This window comes from Panulirus ornatus, chromosome 13 (genome assembly GCF_036320965.1).
Source record: "Panulirus ornatus isolate Po-2019 chromosome 13, ASM3632096v1, whole genome shotgun sequence".
Taxonomy (NCBI): domain Eukaryota; kingdom Metazoa; phylum Arthropoda; class Malacostraca; order Decapoda; family Palinuridae; genus Panulirus; species Panulirus ornatus.
Genome location: NC_092236.1, coordinates 49488444 through 49515501, shown reverse-complemented (window position 1 = coordinate 49515501; position 27058 = coordinate 49488444). Strand labels below are relative to the sequence as shown.

Sequence of the window (27058 nt, the reverse complement as noted above, 5' to 3'; positions counted from 1 at the left end):
TCAGAAATATCAGAAATAATGACAAGACAACACAACACCTGGGCTTCACGATGTTTGGCGAGAGCAGACCCCGGTGACACACTTGAGAAAACGACAAGAGACATCGTCTCCAACGTGCTTGGGTTGGGCCTCACAGACCGAACACTTACAGCCACAATTCCACCGGCGCAGGACCTCCAAACCAACCCACTAAACCACCTCCTGAGAGAAAGGTAGATCTCAATTGGTTGGACAACTGAGCTGTAAAAAGTTTGAGATCTGAATCTGACAGATATTTAGAAAATACAGAAGTGAATACATTGGCCGAGTACAGTGTAAGGTGCGGATACTTGTGTACAGACGTGCTGTCAGTGGATTGAAGCAAGGCATGTGAAGCGTCTGGGGTAAACCATGGAAAGCTGTGTAGGTATGTATATTTGCGTGTGTGGGTGGACGTGTATATGTACATGTGTATGGGGGGGGGGGGTTGGGCCATTTCTTTCGTCTGTTTCCTTGCGCTACCTCGCAAACGCGGGAGACAGCGACAAAGTATAAAAAAAAAAAAAAAAAAAAAAAAAAATATATATATATATATATATATATATATATATATATATATATATATATATATATATATATATATATATGGGATAGTAAGAGTCCGAAATACGAACTTTACTGACAATAATAATAATAATAATAATAATAATAATAATAATAATAATTATAATAATCTGATAATGCAGAATATCATACACCAGCAATGAGACGCAGTTATACAGCCTAGATGATTACTTCATTACAGGAATATCTAGCTATATGGATTGAGCGCAGCGTATTCTGTATTTAGCTGGTCCCACACAGCCTAGCCAGGCGGAAAAATGTCATCAGTTTTGATTTCGTATACATAACGAAAATTCATGTCTGATTATTTTTTTACCAGTCTCATGACATTCATTGTAAAAAAAGGAAAAAAACCAGGGCCCTTCCGCGAAGAAATATGACAAACATTAAAAGAGGTGAAATTAATATATGAAATAAGGCAGTGTGTGTGTGTGTGTGTGTGTGTGTGGAGGACGTGGGCCACTAGTTAACGAGCGGGACTATGATACCTACTGTGGCCTCTTGTCTGTTCCTCTGCTGTCTCTGTTTACTATCTGACTGTCTGATGTTTATCAACCCGCTCTCTCTTGTTTGCCCTTCTACTATATCTACTTACCATAGTGCTGTCTGATGCTTATTATCTCCGTTATCACGTGTACCATCCTAAAGTCTTCGTTTGCCATGTGGTGCCCTCTTATCTTTTTTATTGTCTCTTGCTTATCATTTGTAGCATTCTGCTGCTCTAACCTATCAATCTTCAGTCTACCATCCTGTGGCCTGTGTCTTTTTGTTTACCATCCTGCGGTCTCTGTGCCACCATCCCACAATGCTGTGTTTCTCGTCCTGATGGGTGTAGATTTTTCATTCTGCTGTCTTCATGTGTACTAGGACTTTTTCTTTGCCATCCGATAGTCTCCTTTTGCACTTAAAGATAAGCAAATACGATAACTGACTTAACTGAAGAGGTTGGTCGAGTGTGGAAATGATTTGCACAATGGACTCTTTGTCACTGTAAAGGATACGTCGGACTTCAGGAGAAACGGCGTTATCCTGAAGCACAGTAAATGTTTGTGTTAGATACATTTCTTAGTTCTGGAGGGGAGAAAGATTTTGAGGCGAATTTTATCATTTAGAATTATATTACCATACATGTCGCAGCTCGCGCGAGCAAGATATGATACAAAATCAAACTAGGTATCATGCCAACTGTGGGGGTACTATAAGGCACTCAGCTTTGTTCAGTAAATATCCTAGAAATAATGACACACACACACACACACACACACCCTGGGCTTCACACTGTGGCGAGATGCAGACCCCGGCTGACACTACTTGGAGCACAGCCGCCAGGAACACTCACGTCTCCACCTGCTCCCTGGGCTAGGGGCCTCAACAGCCAACCAACCACTTACCACCCACAATTACCATCTCGCGCGCAGGACCTCCAAACCAACCCACTAAACCACCTCCTGAGATAAAGGTATATCTCACTCCTGTTGGACAACTCTAGCTGTAAAACGTTGAGACTGAATCACTGACAGATATTTAGAAAATACAGAAGTTAATACATTTCCTGAGTCAGTGTAGAGGTGCTGGGATAACATTGTGACAAGTGTTTGCGGTTATAACTAGATATACCGTGATACAGCAAGTGTTTTGAGGTTAAGTGTTCAACTTTGTTAATGTGACTGGGTGTCATCAAAACAACGCAAGTGTTGATCAGTCCTAAAAACAGAAAAGTTACAGAAAAGCTGACTGGGAGAGTACAAGTGTATAAAAGCTGCCAAGTTAAGGTGAGTGAGAGGACTCCTAGGTTAGAGATGTTGATATCTGGAAAGTGACTACAGCTGCAGATAAAGGTAAATAAAAAGAAATTAAAGGAATAGATTTTATTAGGTGTCAGGAGTTGAGAAAAACGAAAGGTATCTTACATTCCGTTAAGACTACGGTAGGTAAGTTGTAAGCGTGGAGAATATGCGAGGCGCTGAGAAACTAGGATAAAATATGCAACTAGGGAGATTGCTAGGAGTTCCTGAGAAAACATCTTATCAGATAGGGCTCCGTGATCTTATGAATCCATATCGTCTGCATAATTCTGATAGCAAAAACTGCTGCTTACTTGTGCCGCAACTTACATCCTTGTCTGCCGAATATCTTACAAGTTAGAGAGAAGAGGGAAAAAAGTTTTTTTCTTACTCTGTGATTAGTACCCACCGTTGTCGGCAGACGACAATTCCTGCTTAATGCCACTTGCGTTTTTTTTTTCCTATGGTTTAACCTGATCATAAGGTGGCACCACTGGTGTGGCTGGACGTGTTTCACGATACGACCAAGGTAACCGAGAACATGAATTTTTTTTTTCATCTTTAGTGACACTATATAAGTTTCTTACTTTCAATAGCCTCGCGTCCGAGGAGGTACGTCATCCGGCTATTCCCAGAAGGGAAAACCATGTAACAAAACATAATGCTGGTTACTATACTAATACTATTATCGAAAAATTGGATCATTGTCGTTTCTAACTATTTTCTTTCTTGTAGTAAACGTCAAGCCTGAACATGTGTAAGGACTTACAAAAGCATATAGTCTGAAGAAGGGAGGAAAAGAGTGTTAATCAGCACGAAACGCGACTCACTTGTTATATCTTAGGGTCTTTTTATATTCATGTGGAAGGCACAGACAAAGGACAGAAGTTCGCCAAACCTTAATAGAAGTATGAAAAGGGTTAACAGATAAGTAAAGTGAGAAGAGGAAAAAAATAATTCAAAAGTTTTTGAGGGAAGGGGAACAAATCTGCATTTTAATAAGGGTCAGGTCGTAGCTGTTAGATAAGAGGTCAGACGGTAAACACTTCCAAAGTTTCGCATTGGAGGGCCACATTCATAGTGAGAAGTGTATGTGGTCACCGAATTATCTATAACACCTGTTTCAGGTCTTAAAAAATTTTTCTTTCGGTAGACGTAGCTTGACGCTGACGACCTTAACGACCTTAGCAGTTGGTACGCCTAAAAAGCCCAAACAACCAACCAGCCAGGAATAGAAACAGACATCACAACGGCCCATCCTTGAGTTGCCAACGGCCACACAGTACTAATGTGATGCAGTATTACGTGGTCTAGCTAGTGGCTAGGACACACAAGCAGCCACTTTCTTGGGAACAGACCCTGGGTAACATCCTCAGCTGTGGGAAAGAGAACCAAGACCGCGGCGTAGGACAAGCGGGTCAAGTTTTGAGGTCAGGCTGGGGGAGATAATAGGTGGGATTGCATTGGACTCGACCCTAACAACGAATTAGAACCTCCCCAGATGTGAGAGGGCCACCATACAAGGACGACGAGTCAGTCCTTTGTGTAAATCAGAACAACTGCTCGCCAGAGATGCATTTACGGCAGCTCGGGAGGAGTTAGTTATTTGAGGAGGGAATGTAGGTAATGCATGACGATATGCAAGGACAAGCAAAAACACAGACTGCACGAGGGGGAAAAATGTGTTTATTAGCAAGATACTCGACTTGTTTGTTGGAGGATGGTTCACATGGTGAGTGTTGAAACTTCCCACGCACTCCGCTGCCCCAGACGTTTGTTTATTTCCCTCTGATATTATGTTGAGGGTATGTATGATGTACAAGCGGGGAGGGGGTGGGCTGGGGTGGGGTGGTTGATGTAGTTATATGACTGGTGTAGCTATGTGGTTGTATGGTTGGTATGGTTGTGTGGGTTGTGAAGTTGTACGGGTTGTGAGGTTGTATGGATGGTGAGGTTGTATGGATGGTGTGGTTGTATGGATGGTGTGGTTGCATGGATGGTGTGGGTGTATGGATGGTGTACTTATATGAATGGTGTTGTATGAATGGTGTGGCTGTATGGGTAGTGGAGTTGTATGAATGGTGTGGTTGTATGGATTGCGTGGGTGTATGGACGGTGTGGTATACTGTATGGATGGTGTGGGTGTATGAATGGCGTGGTTGTATGGATGGTGTGGTTGTATGGATGGTGTGGCTGTATGGGTAGTGGAGTTGTATGGATGGTGTAGTTGTATGGATGGTACAGTTGTATGGGATGTGTGGTTGTATGGATGGTATGGTTTCATGTGTGGTGTGGTTGTATGGGTGGTGTGGTTGTATGGTTGGTGTGGTTGTATGGGTGGTGTGGTTGTATGGATGGTATGGTTTCATGTGTGGTGTGGTTGCATGGGTGGTGTAGATGCACGAATAGTTAGATTGTATGGTTGGTGTGGCTGTCTACAACACATGATTGTATACCGTTGTGTACAACAGACTACTGGGTCCTTTCGAGGCTGATTGTGATAGCGGGAGATATCACCGACTCAGATCCGTGTGGTAAAAGTCGGAAATAATTCAATGTGACGAAAGAGCCCAGATACCGCGAGGGGTAGACTGAAAGTGAAATATTTATCACCTCTGTTCTTAATTGCATCTAAAACACTGCTTTCAATCACTGTAATTGGAAAATAATTCCATACGTTATCAATCCTCTTGAAGATAAAGTACTTCGCCTCACTCGGGGTAACACGTTGGCCCACGAGTTTCTATTCATTACAACGAGAGAAATCAGACGAATCCAACCTTAAACAGCTGGTTTGATCAAGATTATCAAAGCATTTTATCAGATCAACTCTTAACCTTCTCTTTTCCTGAGGTACACAGATTAAAGTCGTTTAATCATACGATTTGCTCCGCGTGCCGGACAACGGCAGCTTTCTGCCAGATCGAAAATGATTCCTGCTGCTCACTCCCCTGACAGACGTCCGTGGCTTCGTCTTTTATCGTCCGACGTCGTCGGTAGTTCCCTCCGTTACACACTACGTCAACCAACTCCCTGACACAAGGGTAGCTTCCTGCCTGATGGGAAAAATACCACTTCTCCCTCCGTAACTCAACCCCGTAGTCTCTTCATTCTGTCTCTTTTTTTTTTTTCTTTTTTCGGTAAGGTGACCGAAACTGAACCCAATATTCATGATGGGAACGAACCAGTGAACTGTAAAGAGTAAGGATGATTTTCCTAGACTTAAATTCAAAGGCCCTCGCTATGAATCCATGAATGTTCGCTTTTTTTCCACTCCTGTGCTCTGCTTACTTGGTTTTAGGTCACCAGAGATTATTACGCCCAAGTTTTAGCTAACCTCATTTACGTACAGCAGTTCAACAGAATTCATACTTCCTTTTTTACCACCGTTATGTAAAACTTTGCACTTATCGATATTAAAATTCATTTTCCACTTAAAATCCATCAGTTTGTCTGAGTCAGTTAGAAACTGTAGACGTTCATGCGGAGACTTATTTTCTAAGGTTTGTATCATCAGCGAATTTTGATATCGATATCATTAATATATATATATATATATATATATATATATATATATATATATATATATATATATATATATATATATATCTTTTCTTTCAAACTATTCGCTATTTCCCGCATTAGCGAGGTAGCGTTAAGAACAGAGGACTGGGCCTTTGAGGGAATATCCTCACCTGGCCCCCTTCTCTGTTCCTTCTTTTGGGAATATATATATATATATATATATATATATATATATATATATATATATATATATATATATATATGACAAAGAGAACCAGCCTCAACACTGATCCTTGTAGCACACCACTTGTTACGTCTAACCATTCTGAGGCCTGACCATTAATCACAACTTTGTTTACGGCCGGGCGATTATCATTTTCCTATCCACCGAAGTATGGACGGGGATGGTTATGTGGAGGGTCTTCTACTATCTGTGATACATAAATGAGATATAATCATAACGTCGCTTTGTCATTCCTTTCTAAAGATTCAATCCTGTAGCTCCATCCTTTCCTGGGACAGCGATGCCTTCTTCTGTTTACTACTCTCCCAGTCTTCATCTGTTCAATTTATTTTGGTTACATTTCACTCTGTATTACTCTTGAGGACAACAGTAAGAAATCTAAAGTCACTGTTCAAGTTGTGGCATTGTCCATTGTTTTGCGTCCGTAAGTCGGGCATGATCGAGGGACAAAATGAGACCTTAGCCTCTCTGCAAGGAATCATTGGTCAAAGTAAAGGACATCACCAGAGGACTCAGTACTGCACCCATTTCGGGAGTTCTTTGCTTCATAAACTTCTTTTTGTTTCTTCGAGTTTCATTAAATCTCAGTAAATCTAAAGTGCTTTCCTCAGACTCCCACCTGAGGATAAATCCTCACTCTCTCTCACGAACGTCAAGACAATTTGTGTACCATAATCTCCTCCAGCGTAAAATCCGTGATGTTTTATCATTTCTATGATTCACATCATCTGCACGCTCATTCACTCGTGTTCCAAATGATCTTTTTCTAAGGACATACAGACTAAGCTACTCGCTTACTCCGGTGGAATGTTAGTTCCTTTTTTTTTCAAGATGGGGGATATCAGTTTTCGTTCTGTGAGTTTCTAAACAAGAGTTCCAACAGGTGGGCAAGATTCCATCGACACTGATCGCCAACCTTCGAGCGCCTTCCCTTAAGCCATGCGTACAAACGTGGAGAATCCTGACTAACCAGTCAACAACACTATCACCTTCTTTCTTGAGAAATTCAACCACAATCCCATCCACTTCAGCTCCTCCACTACACCTCATCTTCGGTAACGTATCTACCGCCTCTTCTCTTTCCGTCGAACCACTTGCCTGGATTTTCCAACTTCATACATCTTAAACGTCCACTACAGCCTGTATCTGCCACCCTGTCATCTAATACATTCAACAGTCCTTCAGAATCCTCGCTCCATTTATTCAGCACCTCTCCTTTGCCTGTTACCAATTCCCCATCAACATCCTTCGTTGAAGCTTCCGTTCGTTCTCTTGCTTTCGCACTATTTAGCTCCCTCCCAAACGTTTTCTTACTCTCCATAAACTTTTGCTCATATTCTCTCACCCCAACTTTTTTTTTTTTTTTATATTCAGCCCCTGTTCCTACCTTTGGACTTCCTGCCACTTCTGTTTGTACATCTCCCAGTAACTTACACTCCTCCCAGTAACTTACACTCCTTCCTTTTCTCTTCCACTAACAACTTAACTTCCCTATTCCACTACTTACTATCCTTTCTCACACGCCTTCCTCCGACTTTACGCATACCACACACTTCCCTCGCACATGTAAGCAGTGCAGGCCGTAGCCATTTGGAGCCTTAAGCTTCTAGAAGCCCCTCCGCCCTTTCAAACTCACCCCTAAATCACGAGTTCTACGGACGCCTAGAGACATGTCCCCGAAAAAAAAAGTGAAAATCAAGGGTGTTCGGGACAGCATTTGAGGCTTTCTAAAGGCTGTTATATAACAGTCGGGACTAAGGATCTCCTTTGCGGTCGGGGCCCTGTGCTCTGAGCGTATAGGAAGGGCCAGTCCTGCACGTAAGCAATACTTACCGATAGACCTCCATCCTTCACCCACTCCCATTGTTTCGTTTACTGTCACTTTATGCTATTCTCTCCTGGTACCTCTTTACACAAACCTCTTTCTAGAAGCTCCATCATCTTCATCATCCTCTTCCCACTCGTATCATAACACCTTTTTCTCAAACCTTTACGAACTTTTCCCCTCTTCTCCACTAAGATGTATTTAGACATCCCACCAGTTGGTCCTCGAAACACATTCGCATCCAAAAGTCTCTCATCAGCAAGCCAGTGAATCAAAAAATATTCAATATATATATATATATTCAGCTATTTGTAAGTAATCATTTGTACTTATCTGGGAGGGAGTTCTACACTCGTGGGGCCCCATCTCTTGATCAATGTCTACCATCAAGTAGCATCTGATCTACCTGTATACTGCAGGTATAAACAGTTTCCTTGTTCAGTATATTCCAACCATCGACCAGCCTTACACGAACACAGGACCTCCTTCCCTCCGTTCTAACACAGTCGCCATGATTATATTTCCTGTGTGAGTCTTGCTCACCCGCTGATCCTCCTGTTGTGACGTCTTGAACCACACAGCCAAACTCCACCTTCCTGTCCTCACTTCCTCCAGTTAGTGTGTCTACAGAGAAGGTGTAGCAGTGATGGTGCATCAGCCCCTCTGGCTCTCGTCTGCTCAGTCACGTACTGAGGCTGGAAATATTTCTGTATATTCTAGGAACAAGTCTCCCCATGACTCTCTGTCTTCATGAGAAGCTAAATGTTCTCAGTTATCATCATCATTATCATTATTATTATTATTATTATTATTATTATTATTATTATTATCATCATCATCATCATTATTATTATTATTATTATTATTATTATTATCATTATTATTATTATTATTATCATTATTATCATTAAATTAAATCCCCGATCATTTAGGAGTTGACCATCTCTGTGGAGTGTATGTTTCGTTCATCCCTTCACCATCCTGTGTGTATGTGTGTACCTATGTGTACAATTACCAATAAGTAATTACTTTTGTGTATAGTGTAAGGGAGTTCCACACTTGCGAGACCCTGTCTCTTTGGCGTATTTGTATATGTGAGTGCGTTTGTGTATAATTGTGCTTATGTGTATAACTGTAATTACTAATATGTACTATACGGGGAGGGAGTTTGACACGATTGGGGCCCTATATGTTGAACATTTTCTAGTACCATACAACTTTAACGTCTGTTTGCTCTCTGCATTAACCACTTCTTCACCCACAATCAACCACTCATCCACCATTCTTATCCTGCAAAAGTATTTCTTCACATATTCTTTAACAAGCTCTTGGCTCGATTTCACATATGTCCTCTGGATCTTCTAGCCTTCCATCTCTCAAGGCATTGTTCTCTGTCTACACTGGGACTCCACACCACTAAACTGTGCGTGTGTGTAATAACGTAAGATGTGTAATAACGGAATAAGTGAACGGTTCGGGGGGAAAGATTTACACTGGCGGAGCCCCGTTCTATTAACGTTCTTGTCATCAAACTGCCGTTTAAACCTCTGTTGTACAAACCTTTTGAAAAAACACGTGTGAGTGTGTTATTTTGCGATCTTTGTAGTGGGGTCCAAAGCAAAGGATGCCTCACGCGACACACCGGCCCGGCCATAAGGCTGCGTACGTTGTGAGCGTCGTGTACTGCGTACGTTGTGAGCGTCGTGTACTGCGGACGTTGTGAGCGTCGTGTGCTGCGTACGTTGTGAGCGTCGTGTGCTGCGTACGTTGTGAGCGTCGTGTACTGCGTACGTTGTGAGTGTCGTGTGCTGCGTACGTTGTGAGCGTCGTGTACTGCGTACGTTGTGAGCGTCGTGTGCTGCGTACGTTGTGAGAGTCGTGTGCTGCGTACGTTGTGAGAGTCGTGCAAGATGTCTTTATGGATGAGGAAAGTAATGATATGACGTCAGAGGTGGTGGTGAGGGGAGGAATGGCTCAATCATCGGTACAGTGTAGGTGGCTGGCTGTCCTGGTCTCCCCTGGGAGTAACTGACCGTTTCAAGCTCTTGTCTCCGTCTGTTGGGGGTAACACAAAAATAATCACCCCAGCGGGAGTCCTTATCTCTCCTGGAAGAAACACAAACCTGTGTGAACCCTTGTCTTTCTTCTGGCGGGAAAGAAGGGATTATCGTGAACCTCTTCTGGGACACAGGGAGGGCTGTGTCAACCCTACTGTCTCCTGGAAAGAAAGAGAGAGAGAGAGAGAGAGAGAGAGAGAGAGAGAGAGCGCATCTTAAGCCTTCGTCTGTCCTGACCAAATCACTGTATACCCTTGTTTTACCTGGGAGAAACAAATACTTGAGCCCTTGTCGGTGTGTGTGTGTGTGTGTGTGTGTTCGTTGCCGTCCCCACCTGGGACACCAGCAGTCGTGTCGTGTGTCAAGGCCGAGGTGGTGGGGCGGCAACACCCGGTTGTGGGAAGTGGTTTGTTGTGACGCCGCCAGTGTGTGCTGCTGCTGGGTTGTGACGTGGGACCTGGCGTGTATACACACACACACACACACACAGGCGAGGCACACAGTCTTACCTACAAACACGTGAACGCGACACGTAGATGGGTCACACACTACTGGAGGCCCAAAACAAGAATAACCTTCTCACATCTGGTCACCACTCTTGAAAGAAGCACAAAAGAGCTAATAAAGAAGGTCCAGAGGAGGGCAACCAAGATGGTACCTGATGATTTAAGAGAGCTCAGTTACTGTGATGGGTCAGAGAGGCCTTAAATTTGTCCTCCGTGGAAACGATGAGTCAAGAGTGACTTGATCACAACCTTTAAGTCTGATGGTACCAACAGTCCTTGGAAAGATGCGAAGACAAAATAAACCAGAATCCATGACATGAAATTCGGCAAGACATTTGCTGAAAAAAAAAAAGGTATACAGAGTTCTAGTAATAGTTTCACAGGAATGGAATAAACAGAATGATGAAACTGTGAATGTGGTTATCATTCAGAAGTTTAAAATATTGACTGAGAATAAAGAGTTCGAGAGATGGGGCCTCTGGAACCAAATCAGTAATCATAATAAGTAACTTTATCAATAAACATGTACAGACTGTCTGTATGACTCCCAACTGTTATAGGCCTCCCTTATACTGGTGCTCGTATTGTCTCATATTATCGACCTTTCCCGAAAATCATTTCTGTAAATCACTGATTCTTCTTCTAATTACCCACACACACACAATCATACACAAATGCACAAACATATACAAACTTACACCACAATTGTGGAGCTCCCTTACATTGTACACAGAAGTAATCACACACGGATAATTGTACACACAGGTACACACATACACACCGAAAGGTGAAGGGATGAACGAGACACATCTCCACAGAAATGGTCAAGTCCTGATGATCGGAAATTTAAGTTAAAGGAAAAACACTGGGAAGATTTAGCTTCTCATGAAGACAGAGCGTCATGGGGAGACTTGTTCCTAGAATATATACAGAAATATTTCCTGCATCAGTACGTGACTGAGCACACGAGAGCCAGAGGGGCTGATGCACCATCACTGCTACACCTTCTCTGTAGACACACTAACTAGAGGAAGTGAGGACTGGAAGGTGCAGTTTGGCTGTGTGGTTCAAGACGTCACAACAGGAGGATCAGCGGGTGAGCAAGACTTACACAGGAAATATAATCATGGCAACTGTGTGAAGGCCTGAACACGTTCTTTAAGAATACAGACCGCAAAGTTAGCTTCTGTATCCAGATAACAGACCACTGTAATGGAAGGCTATGTGAAGACTATAAAGAAGGAGTTAGAACATGGTTATCACTGGATGCAAACGGAAAAGAAGGGTCGTTGACAAAGAGAGGGACGTGGGTCAATAAAAAGTGTCAAATCAAAAGAGCTTAAGACGTGTTTTGGAGGACATGCAGACAACACAAAAGCCATCCAGCATTTATATGAAGCCAAGGAACAAGAAACGAGTACTACAAGACGAGGAAGGAAGAGCAGCAGGGAAAATATGTAAAAAGAAAATATTGTGGACAAGGCAGACGAGTCCAATACTTTTACATAAGTTCAGTCAGGAACAGATTGTCGGTTAAACAACGGCTGATCCAACGAAGGGATATGAAGAACAACTGAAGATGATGAGGAAATATGCCAGGAGCAGGATCATAAGTAGAAAGGTGTTTGTACAGTGAAGGGCACTACTGTCCGAGCACTAGCAATACGGGATAAGGAAGAGGTCTGGAAAATCCACAGTTATCTCATGGTCGTAATGAAGTGTCTTCATGTTATGTTGAGGGAATGTGCGAATACACCTGGTAGGCCGCTCGAAACATTGTTCATTATGTTCCTAGAGGAAGTCGTGCCAGAGGAGTGGAAAAGGGCAAATGTCGGGGCTGTCCTCAAGAAAGGTAATCGGGAAGTTGCTCCGATCTACAAACCAGTCTCTCTAACACGTGTGGTCTGTAAATCGCTGTTAAAGATAATCAGAAAAGAATGACTCCATTACTTGTAAAGGACACACTACCTAACTGAGAGACAACACGAATTAAGGGAAAGGAAGTCATCCAATTTACAAACCTCCTGGATTTCTATGATAGAGTGAGCTCCGTCTTAAACTACACAGATGGATGGACAAGACTCTTTGTTCCTGGACTGCCAGGAAGCATTTGACACTGCCCCTGGATATACAAATAGAACTAAGAGGTATACTCGTTAACTGGACACTTCACCGAAGTCGAAGGAAGCAAATAACGCATGTTAGAGGACCATTCTCAACATGGGTTGGGCTTACCAGTGGTGTGCTGCAGGGCTTGGTCCTGGGTCCACTACTCTTTTAGGTATATATGCATGACTTCCCTGATGGATTGGAGTCTTTCCTGCACACACTTGCAGATGATTCCAAATATCACGAGAGAAGTGAGAAAAAAAATAATGATTACATCAGCTTACAAGGAAACCTAAACAAAACCCAATGGCGGTATGATCGATGGTTGATATTATATCCAAGCACATGCGAAGTAATGATGATGGGACACAGTGAAGGAAGATCTCTGTGCGATCAATACGTAACGGGAAATGAATGAGTTGCAGCAGTCTGTGCTCGAAGGAAACCTACTAGTCGACATTGTGACTAATCTGTCGCCAAAGCTCCACATCAGGAGAAGTGTTAAGGATACAAACTGTCTTGTGGCTGGATACAGAAATGATTCAGTTACAATACAAATATGAGGAAACATCTAGTAATCTATCCACAACATATACCAGACTAAAACTGGTATATACTTTGCTACTTACGACGCTCAAGGAAACACAAAGATTTACTGAACAGAATCTAGAAAAGAGCAAGTATGGCGTTATCTAAATAGAGAAAGCTGAAGTACAAAGAGATGTTGAGGGCTATGAATCTGTTCACCATGGAGGAGAGAAGAGTTAAGGATGACCTGATCACAATCTAAAGTTTGAAAACCATTTGGATGACGACAGCAACGAACAGTTCATTGTGATATCCATCATCTCCTCACAAGCGCCATACACCTACGCCAGCAAGTCTATGGCCCCTTATCCCCTGCATCATGGGGTGCTAATCACCGGGTTTCCGCCTGACTCCACTGCAAATGTGAGGGAAGGCTCAGACAGTGGCAGTAACGGCCCCTCCTACGACCTTTCCCCTCTCTGATAGACCTGCCTCTTTTCCATTCACTATGCCGATATTAGTGATCTCTCTCGTAGCCTTTCTTCACTTGAACACCAACTTTCTAGTATCTCTCCTTAATATCTTCATTCTCTCTGAAACACAGTTGTCTAATGATGTTCAAATTAGTCCCTTTATCATATTCAACTATAATCTCCACTCATGATTCCGGTTCAAAAGTGGGTTGTGTGTGCTGATCGTAACACCAACACACCTGTTGCACGCCTCAAGGACCTTGAGTCCCCAAAGGATAATGTGATGTGGCTCAAGGTCTGTCTTCAAACCACCACACCTTTGCTCTGTTTCGCTTATTGCTCTCCTAATTTTACAAATTTTACATCTTTCTTTGATTATCTAAACTCCTGCCACGAGACTGTGACATTCTTTCACCCACAAGCCAAGACCCTCAACCTAAGGGATTTCAAAGTTCACCATTGGGAATGGTTGAATTCCTCCCATACGGATGGTGGAGGGATTGAAGCCCTCACGTTCTCTATTCTGAATGATTTAGAGCAAAATATCTCCCATCCTATCCATATTCCTGACCGTTATAACCACTCTCCTAATATTCTAGATCTATTTTTCACTTCTAATCTATCCTGCTGTAACTAAACCATCTCGCCCGCAACTAGCTCATAGATCAGTCTCATAAATATATCTATTTTAACGGCATGTCCCCCTTCAGGAGAACCTTCTAAGAGCAAATATTAGCACATGTCCCCCTTCAACAGAACTTTCTAAGAGCAAATATTAGCATCTTCACAAAGCTGACTGGAATAACTTATTAAAATTCTTTTCTGACTTTCTTTGGGTAAATTACTGTCTCTTATGTGACGGTGCTTCTGTCTCCGCCAAACGAATAACAGAGGTTAGTGTTGTGGGAATGGAAGCATTTATCCCCTTCTCATCCAAGACGATCTCTCTTCCAATCCATGGTTCAACTTTTTCTGTTTTAAGGCTATTCAGGTAAAGGATCAGGTATATCGAGCTTTGGCAAAATCTCCTTCCTCCGACCCCCATTGAACAATCATTACAAAAACACTGGTCGTGAGGCAAAACGTTTCTTTATTTAAAGGAAATGCGATAACCTCTCCTCGTCATCCGCTGATAGGTCCTTCTGGTCTTCAGCTAAGGGCACCGCTTACAACTTCTGTCGTTCTACCTTTCCTTCACTTTTCCGTTCTGACTGTATTATAATTGTCTCTCCCGTTGACAAAGCAACTCTCTTTCGGTCCATTTCTCCTACTCTACCTTGGATGACTCGAACATTCCTTCACCCCTCGATGCTCCTCTTACCTATCCTATGCCCCTTCCCGTAATCTCTTTTCGGGCTGTCCGAAAAGCGCTTCTCTCTTTGGACACAAGTAAGGCATCCATCCCCGTGGACGGAAAGAGTGTTCCTCTGAACTTGCACCTGTGCTTACTCGTCTGTTCCGTTTCTGTTAAAAACCAAACACTTTTCCTTCTTCTAGGAAGTATGCGTCGATACATCCCATCCCTAAGAAGGTCCCGTTGCTTTGACATCTACCATTTCCAAAGTCTTTGAATCCCTCCTCAAGTCCCATATCCTTAGACACCTTGAATCTCATAGTCTTCTCTCTGATCACCACTATGTCTTCCGCAAGGCAAGACCCACTGGTGATATTCTTTTCTGTCCTACTAATGTCTGTTCATCATTCCTGAAAGATTTTGGGGAATTCTATGAGGCTCCTTTTGACATATCCAAAGCTTTTGACATGGCGCGACATCGGGGCCTCATCTCTACGCTCCCCTTATTTTTACTTCCCTCCCTCACTTTGCTCCTTCATATCTAGCTTCCTTTCCGGCCGATCTATCTCCGTGGGTTGTTGATGGATCAGCCTCTCCACCTTTCTCCATCAACAGCGGTGTCCCTTAAGGTTCTGTCCTTTCCCTATATTTTTTTTATGCTTACCAACGATTTCCTCTCTTCCACAAATGACTAAAATGCACTCATACGCTGACGACTCAACATTGAATTCCTGTACATCCTTCAATTCTGCTCCTTCTTCTCTCGCTCGAGCTGCATCTCGTACCGACACAATTTCCTCAAAAAACTCAGGCTTGTACAGGATATCTCAGTAGGTAGAAGTAATCTGGTCAAGTTTAGTGCCTCGAAGAACCAGTCTCTGTAGTGAAAATTCCTCACAACTTTTCTCTTTACTTTGACGTTTCTGTAATACCACCTCATGACTCAATGAACATACATCGTATTACTGTAACATCAACTCCTCTTGGTTACTCCCCATTACGGAAACATTTAAGTCTGCCGCGAAGAATAAACTGGGATGTAGAAATTTCTTTTCTCCTGAAAGGTTACTCCGTTTATACAAATGACTGATCCGTCCTTTATGGAGTACTGCTGTCACATCTGGAGTGGTTCAAACTCAGCATCCTTACTTGACAGGGTTGAGTCGAAAGTGAACAGACTTATAAACTGTCTCACGCTATCTCAAAACTCGACCCGTTTGCCCTAGGCCGCAATGTTGGTTCACTTTCCCCCTTCTACAGGTATTACTTTAGTTTGTGCTCCCTTGAAGTGGCTGCTTGTGTGCCCCCACCTCTAACTAGACCATACAATTCTCGGCAAGCTGCTGCATCACATGATTACTGTGTGGTCGTTGGCAACTCAAGGGTGGGCCGTTTTGATAACTGTTTCTTTCCCTACACGTCGAAGCAATCAGACTCTACCTTCTCATGTCTTTCCCAACAACAATGACCTGGCATATCTTAAAGAGAGGTTTTTCATCTCCAAAATTCGTACATGCTTTCCTTTGTCTCTTCTTTTACACTTCATCAACCTCTCTATATTTCAATTAAGGCCCGGCATTGATGTGGACTTATGTCCGGGGATGGAATCCCTAACGTTAAGAAAAAGAAGTAAAAAAAAAATGAGACGGTGCCACATGAGTGTCCCACTCTCTTCCTGTAATACACACACACACACACACACACACACACCTCCGTGGTGTGGCGGTTAGCGTTACTGACCACCATTAATGCACGGGCCACCTGGGATCAAACCCGCATTGGTTCCAATCCTGGTCGCGGCAGCTGGTCCACAGTCCACTCAGCTGTTCGTCCTCCCCAAGGGGTTGGTCAGGATAGGTACCTGGTGTGTGTGTGTGTGTGTGTGTGTGTGCGTGTGTGGTTACTATTTGCGTGTTACGGGGAGAGAGTTTTACACTTGTGTTACCCCGCCTCTTAACCTTGTGTATAAGTACCATGTTTTTACTCTTATGTATGTGCGCGCGCGCGCACACACACACACACACACACACACACACACACACACACGTACACACACACACACACACACACGTACACACACACACACACACACACACGTACACACACACGTACACACACGTACACACACACTTACACACACACACACGTACACACACACATACACGTACACACACACACGTACACACACACACACACGTACACACACACACTTATACACACACTTACACACACACACACACACACACACACACACACGTACACACACACACACACACACACCTGAAGGTACAGAGCGGCCACTGTACCCACCAAGCCGCCAGCAACCCTCTCTCTGTAAACGGGTCAGTCTGGGTCAATCTGCCCACCTCGCCATGACCTGCCTGTAGCTGGACTACTGTCGCTCAGGACTTAAGTAACCTAACCTTTGATTTAGAAAAACTTGTGCCTAAATTAGGCATTCTTCCAGTGTGATCATTACAAGAATGGTAACTTTTTCAACTTCAAGTCCAATGGCTATCGGTGTCATAAGTCGTGTGATAAATTTTTTTTTTTTCCAATATCAAAACTGCATTTAAGAACTATTTCTTGTACTCCTCTGTGCAAAATAATGACTTAGACACCTGAAGACGATAATAACTACACCTTTTGAGTGCTATGATAACGTTTGAGCATGACATAATGACAACAGCAGGAAAAAAAATGAACTCTATGGGTAAGTTGGTTTACTGTTTCTGTGTACGATAGTGCGATGGTTCTTTTTTATGAGAATTTAAAACCTTGTAAACTATAGCAATTCTTTGAGGACGACCTGATCTAACATCTTGAGGAGTACGGTACGATTGTGGGGCACGACGGTACGATTGTGGGGAACGACGGTACGATTGTGGAGCACGACGGTACGATTGTGGAGCACGACGGTACGACTGTGGAGCACGACGGTACGATTGTGGAGCACGACGGTACGATTGTGGAGCACGACGGTATGATTGTGGGGATGACGGTACGATTGTGGAGCACGACGGTACGATTGTGGAGCACGACGGTACGATTGTGGGGCATGACGGTACGATTGTGGATTGTGGAGCACGACGGTACGATTGTGGAGCACGACGGTACGATTGTGGGGCACGACGGTACGATTGTGGAGCACGACGGTACGATTGTGGGGCATGACGGTACGATTGTGGATTGTGGAGCACGACGGTGCGATTGTGGGGCACGACGGTACGATTGTGGAGCACGACGGTACGATTGTGGGGCACGACGATACGATTGTGGAGCAGGACGGTACGACTGTGGGGCAGGACGGTACGATTGTGGGGCAGGACGGTACGATTGTGGAGCAGGATGGTACGACTGTGGAGCACGACGGTACGATCGTGGAGCACAACGGTACGATTGTGGGGCACGAAGGTACGATTGTGGAGCACGACGATACGATTGTGGGGCACGACGGTACGACTGTGGAGCACGACGGTACGATTGTGGAGCACGACGGTACGATTGTGGAGCAGGACGGTACGATTGTGAATCACGACGGTACGATTGTGGAGCAGGACGATACGATCGTGGAGCACAACGGTACGATTGTGGGGCACGATGGTACGATTGTGGAGCACGACGGTACGATTGTCGAGCAGGACGATACGATTGTGGAGCACGACGGTACGATCGTGGAGCACGACGGTACGATTGTGGGGCACGACGGTACGATTGTGGAGCACGACGGTACGATTGTGGAGCACGACGGTACGATTGTGGAGCACGACGGTACGATTGTGGGGCACAACGGTACGATTGTGGAGCAGGACGATACGATCGTCGAGCACGACGGTACGATTATGGAGCACGACGGTACGATTGTGCAGCAGGACGGTACGATTGCGGGGCACGACGGTACGATTGTGGAGCACGACGGTACGATTGTGCAGCAGGACGGTACGATTGTGCAGCAGGACGGTACGATGGTGGAGCACGACGGTACGGTTGTGGAACAGGACGGTACGATTGCGGGGCACGACGGTACGATTGTGGGGAACGACGGTACGATTGTCTAGCACGACGATACAATTGTGGGGCACGACGGCACGATTGTGGAACAGGACGGTACGATTGTGGGGCACGACGGTACGATTGTGGGGCACGACGGTGCGATTGTGGAGCACGACGGTACGATTGTGGAACAGGACGGTAGGATTGTGGAGCACGACGGTACGATGGTGGGGCACGACGGTACGATTGTGGAGCAGGACGGTACGATTGTGGAGCACGACGGTACGATTGTGGGGCACGACGGTACGATTGTGGGGCACGACGATACAATTGTGGAGTACGACGGTACGATTGTGGAACAGGACGGTACGACTGTGGGGCACGACGGTACGATTGTGGAGCAGGACGGACGATTGTGGAGTACGATGGTACGATTGTGGGGCACGACGGTACGATTGTGGGGCACGACGATACAATTGTGGAGCACGACGGTACGATTGTGGAACAGGACGGTACGATCGTGGAGCACGACGGTACGATTGTAGAGCACGACGGTACGATCGTGGAGCACGACGGTACGATCGTGCAGCACGACGGTACGATTGTGCAGCACGACGGTACGATTGTGGAGTACAACGGTACGATAGTGGAGCACGACGGTACGATCGTGGAGCACGACGGTACGATCGTGACCCGAACAGTATGAACTATGAGCACGCCTCTAACGACCCTAAAGCACGACGGCACGACCCTCAGGTAGGATAACATAATGACCTAACCTAACCTGACCCTTTTAGGTCATGTCTGACAGAAGTCGAGGGTCGTCATGCCCAAGGTCGCAAGTGCTCAAGGGGTTAAGTGTGGTGCCATAGCCATTCCTGCCCTACATGGACGGCGACTTAACCCATTAGCACAATAAGTTACATCCTTTTTGACCCTGTCCTCATTCTTGCATGTTACTTTTGAGTACCACATCAGCGCTCCGAATGCCTGAACTTCACATTACGTAAATAACGCCCGTTAAGAACTCACGGGTATATAATTACTCGTCCCATGACCCCACCTACACAAACAAAAACCTCCCCCTTGCCCTCGAATCCGATAATAATACTTAATGAGAGAACAGTCTATATTAATCCTTACGATAACTTTCCCTTCCGTACAATACTTCAATCTCGCGTACGATAACAACGACCGCAACAACAACAAGACAAAGCCTTCCACTTCAATAATAACCTCCTTCAGTGCACGATGGCAGTCCCAAGCTCACGATCTGGAAACTGGATTGTAAGGGTGAAAGAGACAGAAGGAAAAGAAAAGAAGAAAAAAAAATGGAGCCGCCCGCTAAGTGCAGGATCATTTCTCTCGGTTCATGGCGTCCGACAAGGTCAGGCACAGGCGACACCGTTTCCTCGGCAGGTTTCCCCGTTGCTCTCTACTAGGCAACACCGGGCTGGTCGAGGCCACCCGTCGTCATCCAATCATAACGAAGATAGGCGGGGTCACCCTAATATCATCCAATCATAAGGAGGCCAGCCGGGGGCCACCCTTAGACCAACCAATCAAAAAAGGAGACAGCCAGTGTTTTGACATGTGATTGGCTAGATGACCGTATTATGGATGTTCACACATATAATATCATTGTATGTTATTTGGCAGGAAACAGAAAAACAGTGAGAAAAGAAAACGATATAAACAGACACAGAAATATATGACGAGTAAATAGATGTTTAATTTTGAAATTTACGAAACTTGAAACTTGCACGGCAAGAAATGGGAACATTCGAGTTATAAACTCCGAATATTTGCAGAGATATTTAAAAGTTTTTCTATGAGAGACCTACTGGGTCGCCCGTGTCTCAGCATGGTACAGGTCAAGCTGTGTGTGTCAGCATGGTGCAGGTCAAGCTGTGTGTCAGCATGGTACAGGTCAAGCTGTGTGTATCAGCACGGTGCAGGTCAGCTGTATCAGCATGGTGCAGGTCAAGCTGTGTATCAGCATGGTGCAAGTCAAGCTGTGTGTGTCAGCATGGTACAGGTCAAGCTGTGTCAGCATGGTGCAGGTCAAGCTGTGTGTGTCAGCATGGTACAGGTCAAGCTGTGTGTCAGCATGGTACAGGTCAAGCTGTGTGTGTCAGCATGGTGCAGGTCAAGCTGTGTGTGTCAGCATGGTGCAGGTCAAGCTGTGTGTGTCAGCATGGTACAGGTCAAGCTGTGTATCAGCATGGTGCAGGTCAAGCTGTGTGTACCAGCATGGTGCAGGTCAAGCTGTGTGTTAACATGGTGCAGGGCAAGCTGTGTGTGTCAGCATGGTACAGGTCAAGCTGTGTGGTAGCATGGTGCAGGTCAAGCTGTGTGTCAGCATGGTACAGGTCAAGCTGTGTGTATCAGCATGGTGCAGGTCAAGCTGTGTGTATCAGCATGGTGCAGGTCAAGCTGTGTGTATCAGCATGGTGTAGGTCAAGCTGTGTGTGTCAGCATGGTGCAGGTCAAGCTGTGTGTCAGCATGGTACAGGTCAAGCTGTGTGTGTCAGCATGGTGCTGGTTAAGCTGTGTGTGTCAGCATGGTACAGGTCAAGCTGTGTGTATCAGCATGGTGCAGGTCAAGCTGTGTGTATCAGCATGGTACAGGTCAAGCTGTGTGTATCAGCATGGTGCAGGTCAAGCTGTGTGTATCAGCATGGTGCAGATCAAGCTGTGTGTATCAGCATGGTGCAAGTCAATCTGTGTGTTTCAGCATGGTACAGGTCAAGCTGTGTGTATCAGCATGGTGCAGGTCAAGCTGTGTGTATCAGCATGGTGCAGGTCAAGCTGTGTGTGTCAGCATGGTGCAGGTCAAGCTGTGTGTGTCAGCAAGGTACAGGTCAAGCTGTGTGTGTCAGCATGGTGCAGGTCAAGCTGTGCGTGTTAGCATGGTACACGTCAAGCTCTGTGTGTGTGTGTGTGTGTGTGTGTGTGTATGTATGTGTGTGTGTGTGTGTGTGTGATGCGGGTCAAGCTGTGGGTGTCAGCATGGTAAATATCAAGCTGTGTGTGTCAGCAAGGTACAGGTCAAGCTGTGTGTGTCAGCATGGTGCAGGTCAAGCTGTGCGTGTTAGCATGGTACACGTCAAGCTGTGTGTGTGTGTGTGTGTGTGTGTGTGTGTGTGTGTGTGTGATGCGGGTCAAGCTGTGGGTGTCAGCATGGTAAATGTCAAGCTGTGTGTGTCAGTATGGTACAGGTCATGCTTTGTGTGTCAGCATGGTAAATGTCAAGCTGTGTGTGTTAGCATGGCGCAGGTCAAGTTGTGTGTCAGCATGGTGCAGGGCTGTGTGTGTGTCAGCATGATGCAGGTCAAGCTATGTGTGTGTGTGTGTGTGTGTGTGTGTGTGTGTGTGTGTGTGTGTGTGTGTGTGTGTGTGTGTGTGTTGCACGTCAAACTGTGTCACCATGGTACAGGTCAAGCTGTATGTCACATGGTGCAGGTCAAACTGTGTACGTCAGCATGGCACAGGTCGTGTGTACGTCCGCATAGTATAGGTCAAGCTGTGTACGTCAGCATGGTACAGGTAAGTTGTGAGTACGTCAGCATGGTACAGGCCAAGTTGTGTGTATGCTGGCATGGTACAAATCAAGCTGTGTACGTCAGCATGGCATAGGTAAAGATGTGTGTCCGTCAGCATGGTACAGGTCAAGTTGGGTGTACGTCAGCATGGTACAGGTCAAGTTGAGCGTACGTCAGCATGGTACAGGTCAAGTTGTGTGTACGTCAGCATGGTACAAGTCAAGTTGTGTGTACGTCAGCATGGTAAAGGTCAAGTTGTGTACATCACCATGGTACAGGTCAAGTTGTGTTTACGTCAGCATGGTACAGGTCAAGTTGTGTACATCAGCATGGTACAGGTTAAGTTGTGTGTACGTCAGCATGGTACAGGTCATGTTGAGCGTACGTCAGCATGGTACAGGTCAAGTTATGTGTACGTCAGCATGGTATAGGTCAAGTTGTGTACGTCAGCATGGTAAAGGTTCTAGCTGTATACGTCAGCATAGTGCAGGTCAAGTAGTGTGTACGTCAGCATGGTACAGGTCAAACTGTGTACGTCAGCATGGTACAGGTCAAGTTGTGTGTCCGTCAGCATAGAACAGGTCAAGTTGAGTGTACGTCAGCATGGTACAGGTCAAGTTGAATGTACGTCAGCATGGTACAGGTCAAACTGTGTACGTTAGCATGGTACAGGTCAAGTTGTGTACGTTAACATGGTACAGGTCAAGTTGTGTAAGTCAGCATGGTACAGGTCAAGTTGTGTGTACGTCAGCATGGTACAAGTCAAGTTGAGCGTACGTCAGCATGGTACAGGTCAAGCTGTGTGTACGTCAGCATGGTACAGGTCAAGTTGTGTACGTCAGCATGGTACAAGTTCAAGCTGTATACGTCAGCATAGTACAGGTTAAGTTGAGTGTACGTCAGCATGGTACAGGTCAGGTTGAGTATACGTGAGCATGGTATAGGTCAAACTGTGTACGTCAGCACGGTACAGGTCAAGTTGTGTGTACGTCAGCATGGAACAGGTCAAGTTGTGTGTACGTCAGCATGGAACAGTTCAAGTTCAGTGTATGTCAGCATGGTATAGGTCAAGTTGTGTGTGTGTCAGCATGGTACAGGTCAAGCTGTGTACGTCAGCATGGTACAAGTCAAGTTGTGTATACGTCAGCATGGTACAGGTCAAGTTGTGTGTACGTCAGCATGGTACAGGTCAGGTTGTGTGTACGTCAGCATGGTACAGGTCAAGCTGTATGTACGTCAGCATGGAACAGGTCAAGTTGAGTTGCGTCAGCATGGTACAGGTCAAATTGTGTTTACGTCAGCATGGTACAGGTCAAGTTGAGTGTAAGTCAGCATGGTACAGGTCAAGTTGTGTTCGTCAGCATGGCACAGGACACATTTGTAAGCCTCAAATACGTATGAACTCCCAGGATTAAGTGAACACATGTGCCTAAACACAGACAAACACAAACAAAAGACCTACCCATCGTCTTCCCCCACCCCATTCCCATACACAGACATCATCTGTTCTTGGTGTATAACGAGCCCTCCTCTCTCTCTCTCTCTCTCTCTCTCTCTCTCTCTCTCTCTCTCTCTCTCTCACCCGTGACATCATCACCCCTCCCTCTCCCCCTATCCAAGGAACGACACTCCCCCCTCGCTCACTTCAGTATGACACAGCCAGGCCAGCCAGCCACCCACCTACCCACCCCAGGCCATGACCCTCTGAGGGCGAGCCTCTCTCTCTCTCTCTCTCTCTCTCTCTCTCTCTCTCTCTCTCTCTCTCTCTCTCTCTCTCTCTCGGGGAAGGCCTGGGGATGAACGTAACGGATCTATGCAAAGCTGGGGTTTCATCCAAGGCCGGGGAGGCTAAATGGCCATTGAGAGACCACTGTCTCCGGTGACTTTTAATACCTGAGAGAGAGAGAGAGAGAGAGAGAGAGAGAGAGAGAGAGAGAGAGAGAGAGAGAGAGAGAGAGAGAGAGAGAGAGGGGTGGGGGAGGCCAGGAACCAGAGACCTGTACAGCCAGTGAAAGGGTCGAGCCCCCGTCAACTAGGGGTGTGGTGGTGGGGGGCCCGGGCCTTGGGGTTGCGTCATCGTTAGGAAGACGACCTTGAATGATGTCAGCCGTGACGTCATCACTCTGAACAACACCACTTGCTTTTCCAATTTGCTCTCCATCAATCGGGTATTCATACTGGAGATTACAATGACTTACGTACACTCCAAACATGCCCTTCTGTGCTTGATGTACCATTCTTAAAGAATATAAGAATTCATATAATTAAATTTCTTTGCGTAAAAAATATAAGAATTCATATAATTAATTTCTTTATCTGCGTAAAGAATATAAGATTTCATATAATAAATTTCTCTATCTGCGTAAAGAATATAAGAATTCATATAATTAATTTCTTTATCTGCGTAAAGAATATAAGAATTCATATCACTAATAATTTCTTTATCTGCGTTTCTGTTTTCTCTCAAATCAATGAATTCTCTTCACCGATCTAAAGATTTCACTAAATAAGGCAATGACGTTAAGAAATCTCCATCACCGAGGTATTAATAACTGAAGCTCTGGTGCAGACCGAAAGAATTTCACGTCCATGAAGCCCTGAACTATTATCACGTCTATTTCAAGGAGAAGTTGTGATGTCCGCCAACCACACCGAACTCCTTGTTGGCCAAGAATTAAATGGATCACCGAGTCTTGTTGCCCAATTATTATATCCCGGATGGTAACACTAAATATCATTAATAGTATTATTATCATCTTCCATTATTTTTTCCCCCCCGACACCCAAGTGATATGTATTAACACAATGATGGTCTTCAAGCGTATCATTTCCCAGCCATAAACCTAGTCACCACAATGGTGCTCCCAACCTGTGCACGAGCAGCCTCACAATTCTGTCATCAATATGGCGGGGCAAAATTTACGTCAGTCAGGCTTTGTGAGTATCATCTACGTGTATATTATCATCCATTATGAAACTTTGGCTTTTATAAAGCCGGGGTGTGAAAATTCTTGCATCTCGGGAAAATATAGACAAGACAGGTGTTCCAATGGAACACTTGTGTCGCCCGCAATGCAATATACTTTATATCAAGATAAGACTATGTGGAAATATTCTTTGGAAAATGTCAGATATATCTGGATATGTTCCATGGTCGAAGGTGGAATTTCCTATATCACAAGACTGGTGAAGTTCCAGAATAAACCTTTGAATTCGAGCTGAGGTCAGGTCATGTGCCATTCAGTTCATCAGATGCTGGATCACATCTTTATAAAGTTCAATGAGAAACTGTTATAAGAAACTTTTCCAAGTATGAACAAGGTCAAGCTGTACATTAAACTGGGATTCTTAAAGGACGGACGGACGACGGACAAAGCGATCCCTTGGTGTTTATGTTAACACAGGCGACAGAAAAGTGTGACTTGCAAATAATTTTTTGTATGAGGAGCTGTCAAGTCACCAGATTCCTTCACCACGGAAATTATGCAACACACACACACACACACACACACACACACACTAACAAAGAAGGTCCAGCAGAGGGCAACAAAGATGGTACCAGAATGAAAAGAACCTACTTACATAAGCTTTAAGTCTGTCCAACATGGAAGAGAGAAGTGAAGGGTCATCTGTTCATACGCGTTTGTAAACCAGATGGATGACGTAGACAGTGACCAGTTCTTCGAAAGATGAAGGGATAGAACAACCAGAGGACATAACATGAATTAAGAAACTTGATAAGAAAAAAAGATATGAAGAACTTTTTACAGCGCGAGACTGGTGTATGAATGGAATGACTGAGGACATGGTTCATGCAACAGACAGGATACATGAATTTAAGAAATTGTATGATAGCAGAATGTTCAAGAGATGTGGACCCACGAAGTCTAAAACTCCCACCCCAGTACAGAACAAATGGTTAAATAAATAAACACACACACACACACACAGCCGAGTGTTACAATTTCTTAGGACGCCATAGCAGCACAAGTCAGTCAGTAAACAAACATCAGGAAAAATAAAACTGCAAGTAACCTGGTGGCTTAACAGAGTAGACTTAATAGTGACCAACTTGGCTAGTGTGTAGGTGCTTCCAGAATACAAATACTGTCTTCAGACGTGAGCACACATACACACACACAACCCCAGCCTGGCTCAAACTTTACTGGCCTCATCGGTCAAGATGGAATTTCAAAGAGAGCGTTGTGGAGCATTGCAGTTGGGTAAAATCCAACCAACACATAATTAAAACATTCATCATCTTACTACACGATATGGGACGGCGAGGTTAGGGCGGACGGTGGGCTGTTCTGGAGGCACTGAGAAAATATGGAATGATAAGTGTTCCGCTTCCATTTCGGTCATTAATACATAACTGTTCTGTATGTATCAGCGGTGATAGACACTTGTATGTGCCCGATCCCAATCTATCGAGGCAAGACGTCGATGACATACGGGTCTCCAAACTAATCAACTCAAGGAGGACATGTTACTTACATCTACTTATAAAGTATTTCAGTGTTTATAACACTATTACATGTTTTTCTTTGGCTCGTGATCAGTGAAGTGGAC

The 27058-nt window shown here is 44.7% G+C and overlaps 2 protein-coding genes across 10 annotated transcripts in view; one reads left to right on the top strand and one right to left on the bottom strand.

The window, feature by feature from the left end:
* Window positions 1–27058, top strand: part of tsl (membrane-attack complex domain containing protein torso-like) — a 117138-nt gene that overhangs the window by 21524 nt on the left and 68556 nt on the right. The window contains exon 1 of one of the 7 annotated variants that reach the window (XM_071668824.1): window positions 1884–2062. The exons of 3 other annotated variants lie outside the window; for them this stretch is intronic. The gene's annotated coding sequence lies outside the window, so the exon portion shown is untranslated. Of the gene's footprint in view, window positions 1–1883; window positions 2376–27058 lie in introns of those variants that run through there. 3 more of the 7 variants (XM_071668827.1, XM_071668828.1, XM_071668829.1) reach the window with 3 other exon arrangements.
* The window catches only part of LOC139752850 (tubulin polyglutamylase ttll-4-like), a 327656-nt gene that overhangs the window by 233280 nt on the left and 67318 nt on the right, over window positions 1–27058 (bottom strand). The window lies entirely within an intron of this gene.